Source organism: Oratosquilla oratoria, chromosome 13 (assembly GCF_046742065.1).
Source record: "Oratosquilla oratoria isolate Oo_2021 chromosome 13, ASM4674206v1, whole genome shotgun sequence".
Classification (NCBI taxonomy): domain Eukaryota; kingdom Metazoa; phylum Arthropoda; class Malacostraca; order Stomatopoda; family Squillidae; genus Oratosquilla; species Oratosquilla oratoria.
The window spans coordinates 48,471,142-48,486,141 of NC_134789.1; positions in this window are offsets into that span (position 1 = coordinate 48,471,142).

The window sequence follows — 15,000 nt, forward strand, 5'->3', positions numbered from 1 at the left end:
AACGAAGAATGGAGTTTTGAAGATCGAACAAGTAAAAAGTTCCGGAGGTCAAGGTCATCGCTGCACTAAAACAACTGCTGCAGCCAGGCGACGTTTGTTGTGTCTATCACGAATTGTTTATTGTTTTTTTTCTCCTGCCTAAAGGCACCCGACTGCATTCAACTGGGTAACAAAGTTTGAATAAATGGGTATCAGTCGATTAAGCGCCCATTTGTTCAGACCTGGCCTGTCAGCTGAATAAAATCGTCCTCAACGGCGAAAATACAAAACGATAGAATGTGTCACAATATTCGATGGCTCTCCTCCAATGCCAGTTGACGTTTTTCCTTGTATTCAGGCTGCATTCAGGCTATCTTATTCATTTCCAATACACCTCTTCTTGATAAACTCTTTATGTGACAAATATTACTTGTCCTTTTAATGTAGACACAGTCGAACTGTGTTCTTCACCTTAATGGTATTCCTACGGTGGCGAGGGAGTGAAAGCATTAGCTTAGCCACCACAAACTATACAAATGGCCACCCATTAGCTTCCGCGTACCATACACCCAAGTGCATACCTTTCAGATAGTGCCCACAACGCATGTGGAACCTCTTGCCCTATCTCTCATACCACACCTCTTTGCCCTCGTGCCTGGTATATAACCAAATGAACATCAGGAGTTTCACATTCAATATCAGTTGACACCTCCAACACAGTGAAGAGTGATTCATGATGACAAGTATTGATAGAGATAGGAGAAAACACTGCAGTGAGGTTATGCTAGTCTATTTTTCTAGCATTCTGGGCTGAAGTCTTCGCCAAAGAGTAGACATAAAAACATGCAAGTGTCTATGAGTTTTGTTCATCTTAGGGGGCCTTCGTTCAACTTCAGCAGCGTTTCTTATCCTGGATGCGCTGAAATCAATTTTAGGAGATATTGGAAAATGCTGAATACATGGCGTTACTTCATCACTTCACTTTCTTTTATCCTTCTAGTGATCAGATGTTAACCATAGGTAAAGGTGCTAGGCTACCTAGACCTGACTACAGGGGTGATAGGGTCGGAAAATTTTAAGAAACGCTACACTAGGGCGTGGTTCCTAGCCTCGTCTCCAACAGCCACTAATGTTGCACCTCCACGTCTCGTTCCTGAATCAAACGTCGAAACAAGCCGGCCGTCTGTCTTCGTTGGCCATAGTGCGTGTCTTAACGATTTCATGAGCAGGAGACAATAAAAAAGAAAATTACAATGAAAGAAAATATATATACGATGACTGAACGTCAACACTATTCAAAGGTAACTCGATATATGTTTTAATTTATCGAGATATATGAAATGTTTGGTTCACATAGTGATAATGGCTATAGTCTTTATATAACGTCACACGGTTCTCTTGTCAATAGAGGTGATTCGATTATAGGCCATACCTAAGTCTCAGGATTGAATAAATATAACATGAAACATAAAGTAGATTTAACGTGAATTGAACATAAGTTTGGAATCTAAACGTCGGCCCCTGCGTGACTTGATTACTGGAGTAGATTTGTTAAAACGTCTTTATATCTCAGAAGTCTTCCTATATTATAAGTATAACCAATAATGGATACTTTAAACAATGGTGGCTTTCAGACTCGTCGGGTAGAAGCAAGGCGTCGTATCCTTCGCTATCAGTTTTGCCCCGCGGATACAATATATATATATATATATATATATATATATATATATATATATATATATATATATATATATATATATATATATATATATATATATATATATATATATATATATATTTTTTTTTTTAAGACAATTTCCCACATAGCTGTAGGTTCTTAGGTAAGAATGTTTTGAGAAGTGTTATAGAAAAGTATGATTTAATTATAGAAGAGAATTTCAGATTAATTATTCAGCAGCAAAAATGAAGAGAATATTTGCCAGATTAAAACATTGGGAATATTGTGCTGCTGTGTGAAGACTAAGGCTCGTTTCACACGTATCGACTTTTCGCCATTCAAGACACGACGTCGTGCTCTCAAATAACCATGGGTATCTATGAACCACACAAAGTCGTGGTTGTGACATGTGAAAGCGTCCATAGAAACCCATGGTTATTTGAAAGCACGACGTCGTGTCGTGTACGGCGCACGGCGAAAAGTCGATACGTGTGAAAGGAGCTTTAGAGCCTGTTTTCCTCCTCCCCTCCTCCCATCCTCGACGCGAGTGTTACTGTCCCGCCTGTGCTTGAATAGTCCCTGATGCCATTGTGAAATGAGTTGAACATCAATGGCCAATCAAACAGCGTATTTCTCATTAATTATGCAAATCCCAATCACATAAGCCTGGTGAACAAGGTAAAGCGTTTCACAGTCACTTATGCAATGAGTTAGACAATATCGCTTCATTTAACCCATTCACTGCACTGGGGGTTTCTTCGCTGATGAATATCAGCACCTGGCGATTGAAAGAATAAATGCTGAATTTGCAAAATACAGCAGATTGGTTACTCAAAAACAGGCTTGAGATGCGTTTTGCACTTTCCCCTGCGGATGAGCTTCCCTAAGCTGAATAAAACTAGATGGTGGTAGCTAGGAGAAAGGATAAAAATGTAAAACGCAGCAACATGACAAAACGAGACAGGCGCCTGACTGCAGCTAAAACAAATACTAGTCTTAAAATGTAGCAAAAGGTGTAACTGTGTTGAGAATATTGAAACATACATATTGCATATTGGTAGATATGAGGAAAGCTAACTTTGTAAAACGCAGCAAAATGACAAATCGAGACAAGCGCCCAACAGGAGCCAAAACAAATACTAATCTTAAAACATAGCAAAAGGTGCGGCCGGGCGAGTATATTGAAACATACACATTCCGCCAGAAAATAGCAAAACTAGCGAGAAATCGTTAGACATTGTAGAATTCCCTTTGCTGTCGTTTCCAACACCTCTCCCCCTCCTCACGTCCCTCACGTCCTTCTCGTACCCTGCGACTCTCATGTTAGCCGCGTCCTCCGCACCTCCCCGAAGTCCCTTAACGTCCCCACACGTCCCTGACGTCCCTTAACGTTCCTCCACGTCCCTGGAGTCCCTCACGCAGTCAATCTATCACCCGATCGGTTGGTTGGTTGGTCCTGTGGAGTCCCTACGGACAGACGCTGGTTATCATCTGTAAACGTTGACCAATCACAAGCAAGAGGAATCACGTGGCTATACTGTATATACCGCATATGCACAAACGATATCCTGCCTAAACAGGATCTAGAACAGGGACCATTATGATATAAAAATTATAAATATATCCTTTTCATTAGGGAGTGTATAACATTATTTTTAGTAATATATTAAACATAGTCATTTTCTTATAACGAAGGACGAGTTCCGGGACACCGAGACGGGCGAAGACCGGGTATCGTCTTATAATGAGGATATTTATCTGGAAAATAAAATTCGAGATGAGCAGCAACAGTAAAGATAAACCTGTACGACTTTAATATACTATGTGTCAGATTCAAGTGACCGCAATAATACAATAGAGAGGAGTTCAGACTGAAAACAGAGAACCTCTAGCAGTTCTGTCTGAAATACAATTTTTGTTTCTTCTTCTTTCTCTCCTTATTTTTGCTCTTCCTTATAACAATTATGATCACCATCATCATCATCACGTTCTGTTTCTTCCTCCTCCTCCTCATCATAATTATTTTTTCCTATATTTCTCATTTTAATTCTTCTTCTTATTGTTATTTCTTCTTCTTCTTCTTCTTCTTCTTCTTCTTCTTCTTCTTCTTCTTCTTCTTCTTCTTCTTCTTCTTCTTCTTCTTCTTCTTCTTCTTCTTCTTCTTCTTCTTCTTCTTCCTTCTCTTCTTCTTCTTCTTCTTCTTCTTCTTCTTCTTCTTCTTCTTCTTCTTCTTCTTCTTCTTCTTCTTCTTCTTCTTCTTCCTTCTCTTCTTCTTCTTCTTCTTCTTCTTCTTCTTCTTCTTCTTCTTCTTCTTCTTCTTTTTCTTCTTCGTCTTTTTCTTCTTCGTCTTCTTCTTCTCCTTCTTCGTCTTCTTCTCCTCCTTCTTCTTCTCCTCCTTCTTCTTCTCCTCCCTCTTCTTCTCCTTCATCTTCTCCTCCTTCTTCACCTCCTCCTTCTTCTTCTCCTCCTTCTTCTCCTCCTCCTTCTTCTTCTTCTCCTTCTTCTTCTCCTCCTTCTTCTTCTTCTCCTTCTTCTTCTCCTCCTTCTTCTCCTCCTCCTTCTTCTTCTACTCCTCCTTCTTCTTCTCCTCCTTCTTCTTCTCCTCCTTCTTCTTCTCCTCCTTCTTCTTCCCCTCCTTCTTTTTCTCCTTCTTCTTCTTTCTTCCTCATCATCGTGTTCTCATTTTTCTTTTTCTTTTTAATTTTTCTTGTTCTTCTACACGCCAGTCCTGAACAAAATACTTCTGCCGCACGACCATTCTGCTACCATTTTCCATAGATCGGCTTCCTTACCACGTGTACAGTCAGATGAAACCTCCGTAGGATGAGCCAATCAAAGTGCGAGTTTAGTTGAAACATGTCACAACACCGACACTTGAATTGTTCCTCAAAGACAACAGTGCTGTTGATCATAACTTTTTCGTTGCAGAAGAAAACCATGGGAAATGGTAACTTGGAGAACAACCAGAAAATAAAGTGTTACAGCATTCATGCAAAGTAGACAACATAGAGATGAATAAGATAGTCTGGTGGACACCTGGTACGGAAGAGTTTAACATAAAGGTGAAGAACGATGGTAATCTACTACCACGTTTCCTCTTGCAACTTCATGGGACCCCCAGTACATCACAAGTTTTGCAATAAATTAATGTATTTTTACTTCGTTCGTAGGAAGAGCAAACGAACACGAGAAATGCAGTCTTAACCGCACGATAAAAGAAGGTAGGACAAAGAAAGGAAAACAGATAAGAGTTGTGTACCACAATAATACTCGCCCTGCTAGTCCAGGTTGATGTTTACTTCATTAAAGTCTCACTGAACGGAAACCCGCAAACCTACAATGGTTGATGACGATCTTCGGGTTCTCCCGAAGAACTCTCTGGGATGAAACTGTGGATAACTTGTGTTTTGTATTGGACTGAAGTTAATAGGAGAGGAGCAGTTTGCGGTTGTTCATAAGTGAAACGGTGTAAAATATACAATTGAAGTTGATAGCGAGATATCGTGGACCTTGTTAGGGAATTCAATTCCAGATGGAGATGAAGTAGTTGAGTTTCAAAATTTGCAAGAGGAAGATTATTCTCTCCTAGGTATGTCAATCTTCCAGGACCACCACAAGTACCTCTCATTACTCCGAGGTACAGAGAAAGAAAGAAAGAAAGAAAGAAAGAAAGAAAGAAAGAAAGAAGGAAAGAAAGAAAGAAAGAAAGAAAGAAGGAAAAAAGAAAAAGAAAGAAAAAGAGGAAGGAAAGAAAGAAAGAAAGAAAGAAAGAAAGAAAGAAAGAAAGAAAGAAAGAAAAAAGAAAGAAAGAAAGAAAGGAAGGAAAGAAAGAAAGGGAGAAAGAAAGGAAGGAAAGAAAGAAAGAAAGAAAGAAAGAAAGAAAGAAAGAAAGAAAGAAAGAAAGAAAGAAGGAAAGAAAGAAAGAAAGAAAGAAAGAAAGAAAGAAAGAAAGAAAGAAAGAAAAAAGAAAGAAAGAAAGAAAGAAAGAAAGAAAGAAAGAAAGAAAGAAAGAAAGAAAAAAGAAAAAAGAAAAAAGAAAAAGAAAGAAAGAAAGAAAGAAAGAAAGAAAGAAAGAAAAAAAAAGAAAAAAGAAAGAAAGAAAGAAGAAAGAAAGAAAGAAAGAAAGAAAGAAAGAAAGAAAGAAAGAAAGAAAGAAAGAAAGAAAGAAAGAAAGAAAGAAAGAAAGAAAGAAAGAAAGAAAGAAAGAAAGAAAGAAAGAAAGAAAGAAAGAAAGAAAGAAAGAAAGAAAGAAAGAAAGAAAGAAAGAAAGAAAGAAGAAAGAAAGAAAGAAAGAAAGAAAGAAGGAAAGAAAGAAAGAAAGAAAAAAGGAAAGAAAGAAAGAAAGAAAGAACGAAAGAAAGAAAGAAAAAAGAAAGAAAGAAAGAAAGAAAGAAAGAAAGAATAAAGAAAGGAAAGAAAGAATAAAAAGAGAAAGTATAAAGAAAGGAAAGAAAGAAAAAAGAAAGAGAGAAAGAGAGAAGGAAGGAAGGAAGGAAAGACGGAAAGAAAGAAAGAGAGAAGGAAGGAAGGAAAGAAGGAAGGGAGGAAGGAAAGAAAGAAAGAAGGAAAGAGAGAAGGAAAGAAGAAAAGAAGGACAGAATGAAGGAATGAAGAAGAAAGAAAGAAGGAAAGAAAGAAAAGAAGGAAAGAAAGAAAGAAACAGAGGAACAAAGAAAGAAGAAAGGAAAGAAATAAATAAAAGGAAAGGAAAGGAAAGAAAGAAATGAAGGAAGAATGAAAGAAAGAAAAGAAAGAAACGAAGAAAGAAAGAAAGAAGAAAAGAAAGAAGGAAAGAAAGAAAGAAGGAAAGAAAGAAAGAAGGAAGGAAAGAAAGAAAGAAAGAAATAAGGAAAGAAAGAAAGAAGGAAAGAAAGAAAGAAGGAAAGAAAGAAAGAAAGAAAGAAAGAAAGAAGGAAAGAAAGAATAAAGAAGGAAGGAAGTAAGGAAACAGAGGAACAAAGAAACAAGGAAACAAGGAAGGAAGCAAAGAAACGTGGAAACAAGGAAATAAGGAAACGAGGAAACAATGAAGTAAGAAAAAAATAAAACAAGGAAACGAAGAAACGAAGAAAGGATGAAAGAAAGAAAGAAAGAAAGAAAGAAGGAAAGAAAGAAAGAAGGAAAGAAAGAAAGAAGGAAAGAAAGAAGGAAAGAAAGAAGGAAAGAAAGAAAGAAAGAAAGAAAGAAAGAAAGAAAGAAAGAAAGAAAGAAAGAAAGAAAGAAAGAAAGAAAGAAAGAAAGAAAGAAAGAAAGAAAGAAAGAAGGAAGTAAGGAAACAGAGGAACAAGGAAACAAGGAAACAAGGAAGGAAGCAAAGAAACGAGGAAACAAGGAAATAAGGAAACGAAGAAATAATGAAGTAAGAAAACAATAAAAAAAAGAAACGAAGAAACGAAGAGAGGAGTAACGGAAGAAAGGAAGAGAGTAAAGTTAGAAGAAACGAAGAAAGGGAGAAACAATGAAACAAGGAAATAAGGAAATTATTAAACAAAGAAACAAGGGAACAAAGAAACAAGGAATGTAATACTAGGAAATAAGGGAACAAGGAAACAAAAAATCAAGGAAACAAGGATACAAATAAACCAGGAAATGAGGAAAAAGGAAAGAAAGAAAGTAAGGATGAAAGAAGGAAGGAAAGAAAGAAAGGAGAAAAGAAAGAAAGAAGGAAAAAAGGAAAGGGGAAAAGAAAGAAAGAATGAAAAATGAGGAAAGAAAGAAAGGAGAAGAGAAAGAAAGGAAGAAAGAAAGAAGGAGGGAAAGAAAGGAGGAAATAAAGAAAGAAGGAAAGAAATAAAAGATGAAAGAAAGAAGGAAATAAAATGAAGAAAGACAGAAGGAAAGATAGAAAGGAAGAAGAAAATGAAGAAACGAAGAAATGAGAAAAAGAAGAAGCAAAGAAGCTAAGAAAAAATAGTCAAGTAAATAGAAAAAGAAAATAGAAAAAGTGATGCTCAAAGAAACAAAGAGACAAGGGAATATGAATCGAGTAATCCAATAAGCAAAAGACTTTAGGAAACAAAAAAAAATAGTGTAGAAAGAAAGGAAATAAGTATAGACGAGTCAAAGCGAATTAGCAAAGATCCAAAAGTAAAGAGAAATGTATTAAAAATAATAACTTATCCTTGATATTCAGCCTTATGCGGTACAAAGAAAGCTAAAACATACAATGGATTAAAAAAAAGAGAAATATGAATATGAAAATGGAAAAGGGGGAACATAAAGCAAGAATGGAGTAGAGCTCTTTCAACTTGTAATTCTATTTAAAAATCCATACCTCTCATTTAATATAAGGTTGTCCATAAAACCAAATGACAGTATTTGTAGCCATTGGTGAAGTTTCTTTTACCAGGAATTAAAAAAATAAATAAATAAATAAATAAAAATAAAGAAGTTGAAGATACTGAGAAGCCTTTCCGCCTTACGTGGCTTAGCTTTGTTCGACTATTCCTTTTGCAATGTTCGAATATTCAAAGACCGCCTGGTGCTACCTTTGTGCTGTGATGCATATAACCAGCCTTGTCCAATGTATACTACCTTTGGGGATGTACTGCAGCTGACCAATCACAGCTCACCACTTACCCTTCGTAACACAGAGAAGAACAGTCAGTGCTTATGCAGGATATCATGACTCAGAGGAACGGATAACGCTCCCACTTCCGGCCAGGTCCCTGTGACGTGAATGCAGACACGGGTGTGAGTAAACGCTACACTTCTGCAGCTCCATTCATTACATATACGCTTTTCATTCCATTCAAGACACTTTCTTTGCCTTCTTCTTTCTGTGTATTGCTTTAGCATCGTAAGCATTCAAGCTCTTACTATGAAAGCGATCTTTTGGTGTAGTCTTGTGTCATTTGTTACTTGGGATTGATTTGATAGATTAAGCACCTTGTTCTCCTTTGCAGAGATCTTTACCCCATTTCTGGTAAGCTAATAACCTGATGATATTCTTCTTCTTTCCAAAGTACTATAATACTCCCTTTAGAATCACATAAGTTATAATCACTGTCAAAAAATATTACGCACACACACACACACACACACACACACACACACACACACACACACACACACACACACACACACACACACACACACACACACACACACACACACACACACACACACACACACACACACACACACACACACACACACACACACACACACACACGACTCGGTGGCGTAGTTGGTAGAGCACTGAGCTGCCACAATAGTGGCCCGCAGCTCATGGTTCGAATCCTGCCCAGGGCCGAAATTATTTCGGTACCGCTGCGCTTCGGGTCGTTACTCTGACTCTCGTGGGCGGGGAGTTGGGTGTGTGTGTGTGTGCAAGGTCATAGCATTACCCATAGATCGGACCTACGAGCTCTGAGCTCTCTTCCAGGAGGGAAATAGCTGTCGATCACGAGTCCAACACGTGATCCAAAGACCAAGTGACTACACACACACACACACACACACACACACACACACACACACACACACACACACACACACACACACACACACACACACACACACACACACACACACACACACACACACACACACACACACACACTCGGTGGTACAGTTGGTAGAGCGCTGAACTGGGAAGTAGAAGTGCTCCCAGTACCCAGTTCGAATCCTGCCCAGGGCCGAAATTATTTCGGTATCGCTGTGCCTCGGGTCGTTACTCTGACTCTCGTGGACAGGGAGTTGGGTGCGTGTGTGTGTGTGTGCAAGGTCATAGCATTACCCATAGATCGGACCTACGAGCTCTGAGCTCTCTTCCAGGAGGGAAATAGCTGTCGATCACGAGTCCAACACGTGATCCAAAGACCAAGTGAATACACACACACACACATACACACACACCTACTGTCACTACGGTAGTCCGGTTTCGAATCCTGCCCAGGGCTGAAATAATTTCAGTACCACTGCGCTTCGAGTCGTTACTCCAACTCTCGTGGGCGGGGAACTGGGTGTGTGTGTGCGTGTAAGGTCACAGCATTACCCATAGGTCGGTCATACGAGCTCTGAGCTCTCTTCCGGGAGGGAAATAGCTGTCGATCACGAGTCCAACACGTGATAAAAAAACAAGGTGAATCACACACACAAATGTAATAATGAAAAACTGTATTTCAATAACATCTGAGAGGTCAATTACTGAAGAAAATCTCTACCATAGATGGACACATCATATATCATTAAACACAGATCATACCTACACAGTATGATCCCTAAGCTTAAAAAACATTCTACCTTTAAGCGATGATAAGACCTCTGCAGAGCATCAACGTGTCGATAGGATACTTTGAACTGATCTTAACGTTATTCTTTTTTCCTAAATGAAATACCACATTCTCTAACAGTATTCAATTAAATTAGCCTGGCGATGTACGGAGAAAAATATCGTAAGCGTTTCTGTGTTCAGTAGGAGTTAAAATGTATTTGTAATCAATCAGTTCTGAAATGTATGAAATTTAATCCTTTTCGCTACGCATGGGTTTCCTTCAGAGGAATAAGATCCCTTGGCAACAGCCAGAATAAATGTCTAGATTGTATACACATGATAAAGAAGCATTCAAGATAAGTTTAACAATTTCGACTGAATAAGATGGCTCGACGGCAACCAAAACATTGAAGTCTTGAAGAGGAGTGTAAGGATTAGCTATTTAGATATTCTTTTTGCTGAATATAACTATGATATACAGTAGGTCTGTATTTATTAGTTATGACACAGTAAAAGAAATTCTATCTTGAATAAAGTTACACACTTGGGAAATCATGTATGCGTTATATTTGCATTGCCAACCCTTTTAAAGCAGCAGCCTTTTTTTTTTTTTTTTTTTTGGGTGGGGTAAAGGCCTCGCATCAAATGTTTAAAGAATATATCAATTTACCCTTTGCAGCGATGATGTTTTTTACATATTCTTTGTTAGCCTCTGACCATTTAATTCACGTTGAAGGGATTAAATTGAAGAGGGCAACAGGTCTTTTAGTAGTGCCTATACCTAATCATCTAAAATACAGCTTTCCCAAACATACCGAACCCCTTCCAACGCACGAAACCGCCCATTACCCATATGGACCCGTCTGACTAATCATAGCCGAGGGCGGTGGTCCCACGAGGCGCGAGTGGAAGGGTCGTCTGGCTGGGAAGGGAGGTAAGCGAGCGTGTGACACTGCAGGTCCCCCGCTGGCCAAGGGTCGAAGGTCACACGCCGATACGGGCGGCCGCCTTGGCAGACGGGTGGTCCTGAGAGCTGGCGGGTAGACAGGCAGACAGGTTCGCGGGAGGAGAGCTGTGTGCCACATAAGGCCCATTTGTTCATTGTTTGACGCGGACTACAAGGACTCCTTGTTGTCCCGCTTCTAGCCTGACGCCACCGCCACCGACCCTGCTGCTCCTGGTGCCGCGTCGCGGTCGCTCGTGCTCCTGAACTAAAGGTACCCTCGTACATATGCGTTACTGTTGTCGTGCGTGGTAGTTCTTGTTGTGGCCAGTTATTACTCTTGTTACGACTTCTCTTGGGAGGGATACAATTCAGATAAACCTTATGGTAATCCTGCATGATGTTTCTCTTCTCGTCCCTTTTATTAACCCTTCCGCTGTGGAGGAGGTTCGACCCAGCTGGAAGTCGCCTGGTAGCAGCTCGTGTAAACGACAAAAGTCATAAAACTCAATGAGAGAGTTAATCGAGACCGACTCGAGATAACTTTTAACCCTTTCCCTGCGCAAGACGTTCCATCCACCTGAATAAAATCGTCTGTCGGCGGATAGAATAAAGAACTGAGTCCGCATAACGCAGCGGAATGGAGAATGAGTGGTTTCTGGTAATAAGCAAAATAAATGCGAGACGACAAGACCAATATGAGGTCATTTGAGATCAATTTGAAAACTCTGAAAGGCGAAGGACTTTTTTCCCTCAGTTAAATAGAATTGTCTGATGTTGGCCAATATTAGAATGATAATAATAATAATGATAATAATAATAATAATAATAATAATAATAATAATAATAATAATAATAATAATAATAATAATAATAATAATAATAATAATAATAATAATAATAATAATAATAATGATGATAATGATGATGATAATTATAATGATAAATGATGATAATAATAATAATAATGATAATGATGATGATAAATAATAATAATGATATAATAATAATAATAATAATAATAATAATAATAATAATAATAATAATAATAATAATAATAATAATAATAATAATAATAATAATAATAGTAATAATAATAGTAATAGTAATAATGATAATGATAATAGTAATAACAATAATAATATTATTATTATTAATAATAATAATAATAAATAATTATTATTAATAATAATAATAATAAATAATGATAATAATAATAATAATAATAATAATGATAATAATAATAATAATAATAGTAATAACAATAATGATGATAATAGTAATAATAATAATAATAATAATAATTAATAATGATAATAATAATAATGATAATAATAATAATGATAATAATAATAATAATATAATAACAATAATAATAATAATGATAATAATAATAATAATAATAATAATAATAATAATAATAATAATAATAATAATAATAATAATAATAATAATAATGATAATAATGATAATAATGATAATAATGATAATAATAATAATAATAATAATAATAATAATAATAATAATAATAATAATAATAATAATAATAATAATAATAATAATAATAATAATAATAATAATAATAATAATAATAATAATAATAATAATAATAATAATAATAATAAAAGATGAAACACTTCGTTACCGGTGGTAACTGAGAGCTAATATATATATATATATATATATATATATATATATATATATATATATATATATATATATATATATATATATATATATATATATATTTTATAGAAGGATGATCGCTGGCCGAGTGGTCTTGAGCGTCGCTACTTATAACAGAAGTCGAGGTAACGACGGTTAGAACCATGACGCGAGCGAGTTGGATCAAGGGCATGGTTTATTTTAAGTTCCACGCTACAGTGTCTTCTGTAAAGGATACCGTTCTAGTCTCCTGATAGCAGGAGTTCGCAACGTAAAACCGAATCAACATCATCCCTCCACAGAGCTCCTTACTCTACTTCTTTTTGCAAGATGTTTTTGTATTTCCTTTCTATTAGGAGCTTTCGTTTCATTTGGAACCATGTCCCCTTTTATAACTTCAGTTCTCTTCACCTAATTACAGTTTGTATTGTTCATACTCTTTATCGTTCTTTATTCTGTTCTTCAATGGAACTCGGATAAATGCCTCAGCTTTAATTATTCGATTTGACTAGTTCTGTTGAAACCAAAGTATTCTTGGCAAGTGTCACCACGTTGTTTTCATTGAGTTCTTGTTAGTATCACAGTTGTAATTTACTTCGATTTACTGTCGTTACAGTTATCATAATCGGCTGAAAGAAAAACCTATGCACAATGGGTTCCTCGTTTTTTTAATTACAATGTAATTCAAATCGTAAAACACGTTTATATAAGAGTCAACTTAGTTTTCCTGTCTGTTTGTTTGTCTGTCTGCCTGTCTGTCTGTCTGTCTGTTTATTTGTATGTCTGTCCATCTATCTGCCTTTCTGTCTGCAGGCCTGTCTGTATGCCCGCCCATCCGTTTGTCCTTCTATCCATTTCTCTCTCTCTCTCTCTCTCTCTCTCTCTCTCTCTCTCTCTCTCTCTCTCTCTCTCTCTCACACACACACACACACACACACACACACACACACACACACACACACACACACACACACACACACACACACACACACACACACACACACACACACACACACACACACACACACACACACACACACACACACACACACACACACACACACACACATACTATGGAAAGCAAAGTGACTGAAGGAGAAAGGGGTGCCAAGAGATTCCGTGTTAATAGTTCTAAAAGTGGAAGTTAAGAAGGCATTTAAAGTGCTAGAGATTATATGTAAGTAAGGAAAGTCACAGGACCTGACACATTCCTTAGCTGGATATCAAGGAATACAGAGAACAACCAGTTGACAAGATTCACGGTCTAACTATGCGTTTATTAGAAGCAACAATGTCTCAGGATTAGAGGAAGGCGAATGTGGTTACAATTTACAAGGAAAGGAATAGAAGGCACCAATGAATTATGGGCTAATGCCCCAGACCAACATGATAACTAACTTCTATGAGGATGTTGTGCACAACATATATACAAAATAACTGGAGAAAAAAAATTGTGGATAAATCATTTACATTAGGAAATGGAAAATCATATGTCTAAGATATGTTGAACTTTAACTCAAGGACGAACGACGTCTTTCAATAGAGGGACGGTTGAAGTGGCTGTGTATCTATATCCGGAGAAGGAAACTTTTGTCAAGGTACTTTACAAATGACCAATGTAAATATTGGAATGTACATGAGCTTTATGATAACCTTCTACAATGAATGGGGCTCCCTAAAAGTCAAATATTTGAGCACAGTAGTAAAAGGTAGGATGTCAGGATATAGTGTCCTACAGAATATTTCCATTAATACCGGAAATGTTCATGGTAAATAACATGGTAGACGGAGGTAAAAATTACTCAAATATGTTCACAGACAATGCAAATACTACATACAAAGTAAGAAGTGAGGTAGACTGCTTAATGCTACAGAAAAAAAACTACTGTATTTACAATTGGAATCATGTGTAGGAAATTTATTTCGTTACTTCTATACTTCGTGAGATCAATCAGAAGTAGCAATCATCCCTTTGTATTGTTCTACTACCACTCAGTTTCCACTGCATGGTGGTGGTTGTGGTTCCACGCAATGCAGCTTGCTTAACAACGTGTGAACTTAATTGCATACTGATGTTGTGGAATGCCAAATTCGATAGTTTCATTGTCGTACATGGATAGGCTTTCACTCAAGAACGCTTCAGCTTCAATTGATATGTACTCTACACATGCTTATGTATATGTATATGCATATGTGTATATGTATATGTATATGTATATGTATATGTATATGTATATGTATATGTATATGTATATGTATATGTATATGTATATGTATATGTATATGTATATATGTGTATATATGTATATATGTATATATATATATGTATATGTATATGTATATGTATATGTATATGTATATGTATATGTATATGTATATGTATATGTATATGTATATGTATATATTCGTGCAATATGACCAAGTGGTTTTATTACACATTTTGTGAATCACGTGTTTTTGTGATTTATTCGCATGTGTATAAGTAAATGTATATGTAAATGCATTATGCATATAAAT